Source organism: Salmo trutta, chromosome 35, assembly GCF_901001165.1.
Source record: "Salmo trutta chromosome 35, fSalTru1.1, whole genome shotgun sequence".
In the NCBI taxonomy this organism is placed as follows: Eukaryota; Metazoa; Chordata; class Actinopteri; order Salmoniformes; family Salmonidae; genus Salmo; species Salmo trutta.
Window position 1 is genome coordinate 15,393,239 of NC_042991.1, and position 4,540 is coordinate 15,397,778.

The following is a 4,540-nucleotide window of genomic DNA, read 5'->3' on the forward strand; positions in this document are numbered from 1 at the left end:
CCTTGCTTCAGGGCCTGAGCTACAGGCAGTTAGATTTGGGTATGTCATTTTAGGCGAAAATTGAAAAAAAGGGGCCGATCCTTAAGAGGTTTTAAAAAGTATTATATAAAACATTCGATCAAACACCATTATATACCTAAACTAAGCAAAAAAATGAATGTCCTCTCACTGTCAACTGCATTTATTTTCAGCAAACGGCGACGTTGATGCCGGTGATGTCTGGTGAGGACCTGCCTTACAACAGGCCTACAAGCCCTCAGTCCAGCCTCTCTTAGCCTATTGCGGACAGTCTGAGCACTGATGGAGGGATTGTGCATTCCTGGTATAACTCGGGCAGTTGTTGTTGCCATCATGTACCTGTCCTGCAGGTGTGATGTTCGGATGTACTGATCCTGTGCAAGTGTTGTTACACGTGGTCTGCCACTGCGAGGACGATCAGCTGTCCGCCCTGTCTCCCTGCTGCGCTGTCTTAGGCGTCTCACAGTACGGACATTGCAATTTATTGCCTTGGCCACATCTGCAGTCCTCATGCCTCCTTGCAGCATGCCTAAGGCACGTTCACGCAGATTAGCAGGGACCCTTGGCATCTTTCTTTTGGTGTTTTTCAGAGTCAGTAGAAAGGTCTCTTTAGTGTCCTAAGTTTTCATAACTGTGACCTTAATTGCCTAGCGTCTGTAAACTGTTAGGGTCTTAATGACCGTGCCACAGGTGCATGTTCATTAATTGTTTATGGTTCATTGAACAAGCATGGGAAACAGTGTTTAAACCCTTTACAATGAAGATCTGTGAAGTTCTTTGGATTTTTCAAATTATCTTTGAAAGACAGGGTCCTGAAAAAGGGGCGTTTCTTTTTTTGCTGAGTTTATGTACAAGAGCTAGCAATATCTATACCACAATGCAGTTGTGAGCATACTAGGCATTCTATATTATACTACAACATCAGTCTAACTGAATATGGATGTTGTGTTGGCTGAATGTTCCAGGCACGTTCCAGAGTGTTCTTCAGCTGGTGAACGTCGTGTTCTTGGATAATGGAAGCTGGTGTTGCAGACTTTGATGCTGTGGCGATGTTGGCAGGGATGTTGGGTTTGGGGAGCTGTGACTCTGGCTCCTTGTTGACAACATTCTAAGTTGTTCTGCACTACACAGACAGGTAGACAAGCCTCTCCCTGAAGTGGTGGGTTCTGGGCTCATACACTTTCTTCACCACCCACTGCGTCGACCTCTTGCAGAAGATGTGTTTGTACTGCAAGTCTCCTGGAAAGACATGAATACTGATGAGGATGTGTAAAACAAAGACTGATCATGAGGATGTGTAACCATACAAGAAACCATGTTAATCTGTAAATGGCAGACGAAATTTGGCATGCCGCCCCGGGTCCTCTCTAAATACTCCTGCTGCACCATTGAGAGCGCCCTGACCGGTTGCATCACGGCCTGGTACGGGAATTGCTCCGTCCACGACCGCAAGGTCCTCCAGCGGATGGTGAAGACGGCCCAGTACATCACTGGGACCATGCTTCCACCCATCCAGGACATCTACTCTTAACGGTGCTTGAGGAAGTCCCGTAGCATTATCAAGGACCCCACACACACACCAGACACAAGCTGTTCTCTCCCTTACCGTCAGGCAGATGGTATCGGAGAATGAGATCTGATAGAAACTCTCTGAGCCTGTTGGTATCTACAAGACTGCTGAACACTTGCACTTGACTGACCACCTGCTTTGATTCTCCGCACCTTAGCACACATCACAACTACTGCTACCAAACACATATTATACTGCTCAATGTATACACTTGCCCCTCACACCCCCCTTCTCCAATACACATGTACATATTGTACTATACATTGTGCCTTCCTGTTTCATACTTATGGTAAAATGTTTATTATATTCTACTGCCATTTACTTTGTTTTTATTCTTATTTTTTTACAATTTCTCATTGTTGTTGCATTAAGGAACTTGCAAGTAAACATTTTGTGGGATGATGTATACCATGTGTATCAGAAGAAAATTTGGCATGCCTCCCCGGGTCCTCTCTAAATACTACCACAGCACCATTGAGAGCACCCTGACCAGTTGCATCACGGCCTGGTACGGGAATTGCTCCGTCCACATCGGCAAGGCCCTCCAGCGGGATGATGTATACCATGTGTATCCCGTACCAACGACCAATAAAACTTGAACCAAAAAAGGATACAGTAGACTGGTACAGTATGTGTTCTGTTACACTCAGAGTCAATAATGGGGCATTGAGATGGACTGTTAGAAAAGATGTGAAACGTTTGATGGGGGCTTGACTTGTAGAAAGTCCAGTTGTGTATTGTTGTATATGAGGGCTTACAGTTGTGCTGTTGGGTAGACAAGCACTGCCAACAATAGAGTAAATATGTTAGAAGAGCATACTAACAACCCCTCTCCCCCATGCCAAAGAATATGTAGGATACTCAGTATTAGTGATTAGCCAACATTTTACAAATGTGTCCCCCATCAATACACACACAAACAAGGTACTATATCCACCCACCCCCCCCCTCACGTCAATAGATTAACCTTCACACACACACCAGTCAGTCACCCACACCACCCCCTCCTTACTAATACCTCCTTTTCTCCAATGTAGAAGACGTCAAGCATTGTATGAACAATCAACAAAGCCTCCACTACACAGAGAAAACGACAGTAGTTGTAGCCTACTTGTAAAAACACCAGCCATGACAACAAGACACGGACCATGTATAAGCCTAGCTCCAGAATATTTATTTACTCATCGTGGAGTCATGGAAAGATTTAGCAAAGGTAACTTACACTAGTTCCTGGTGCTGAGTTTGATGTTGATGCCGCTGCAGATGTTGATGGGATCGAACACATAGTCACGTTAGCCTCTACGGTACTGTTAGTCAGTTAGTTAGCTACGATCCGGTAGGCTGTAGTTAACGTAGCTAATGTTAGCTTGCAAAGTTACAAATCACTTTGCCAGATAGCTGCTAGATAATTACATTACTTTGGAATGTCTAGGCAGCGTATTATGAAAGCTAGTTAGTTAGATTTTGGTTGAGATAAACAAACGTAGTTAGCTAGGTAAAGTTAGCTACGTTATCTCAGCTCGACTTCTTTTCTGCTGTGCTGATGTTGGCTGATCGGGTACCTTTCCTCTTTGAAGTGAATGGGAAAATCTATGGAATAGCATCACTTTAAAACGTTCGATGTCCTGGCAACATCATCAGTTGAGACTTCAGGTACATATCGAAATCCTCAGGCTGAAAGTGCTGGATACAAACACAGACATTTTGATATTTCTCCACGTGAGTATTCAACTGGATCCACCTCCACTGAAATCGCTAGGAATTCTGGATATTGCGGTTTGCTTACAACCAGGAAATGTAGATAACCGTTTCTACCAATGAGATGCAGAAACGCTCATGTTTGTGTGTAGTGAGGAAATTCTCGATTTCTTTGACACATAATATGTTAATAACATATTAATGGTCACACACTGTTTAATAGAGAAGCGGTGAAATTTCCCTTTAACGATTTCTAGCATGCATTGTTGCTGTATAGAGCGTAACATGGTAAATGTAGGAAACTTTACTGAACAATTGGCTGTTTTATCAGCCTCCAGAGAGTGGTGAGGTCAGCGGGATGTTCTGGACCAAACACAAATGACTAAACTCCAATTAATGACCAAACTCCAAGGGATCCACTTAAACTCCCACAAAATTAACACAGCCAGTAAGATATGCATATAGTCAGCCAAAGTCTTCCATCCACAGAGAGAGAATACCACAGTTATTCAATCATTGAAATTATGGAGAATATGGAGAATAGACTTGAAGTGATGTAGTATGTACAAGGACACTAGCTGGAAATGAGTGACAGCATGGTTTAGTTTAGTTTTTTAAGATCCCCATTAACTTCTGCACATGCAGCAGCTACTCTTCCATGCACCAGCAAGGTGGTTGTCATGGCAAGGGGCTGGCCTATCCTGTGACATTCCCTGAGTAACCATAGTACCCTATTGCCTTAGGGTGATACTTTATGATTGATGAGTTATATTGGTTGAATATGTCGGAGGAGAAGAGTTGTGCAAGGCTTTATTTTCGTAGATTGATTTATAACCACAGTGATGCAAAGGTGAAAGTGTTTACTTTGAATCCAGTGCCAAAGTTTTGTGTGTGTGTGTGTGACTGTGCATGTTTGAGGTGATTGTGTGTATGCATATCTCGGTTTGAATGTAAGGGGCCAGGTGTGTGTGTGCATGCGTGCCTGTGTAACAGTGTAGGTTCCGTCCCTCTCTTCGCCCCAACCCGGGCTCGAACCAGGGACCCTTGCACACATCAACAACTGACACCCACCGAAGCAACATTACCCATCGCGCCACAAGAGCCACGGCCCTTGCGACGCAAGGGGAAATCCTACTTCAAGTCTCAGAGCGAGTGACGTCACCGATTGAAACGCTATTAGCGCGCACCACCGCTAACTAACTAGCCATTTCACATCGGTTACACCTGCATGTGGGTTTCATGTCTGTAAGCATG

At 44.1% G+C, this 4,540-nt stretch overlaps 1 long non-coding RNA gene across 1 annotated transcript; it reads right to left on the bottom strand.

The window, feature by feature from the left end:
* Positions 1-848: 848 nt before the first annotated feature.
* On the bottom strand, positions 849-3,360 carry LOC115174680 (uncharacterized). Its single transcript, XR_003871823.1, has 2 exons — positions 2,811-3,360; positions 849-1,257 (listed from the first exon to the last, which is right to left on the bottom strand). It is a non-coding gene; the product is annotated as an uncharacterized LOC115174680 (long non-coding RNA).
* Between the last annotated feature and the right edge of the window lie 1,180 nt (positions 3,361-4,540).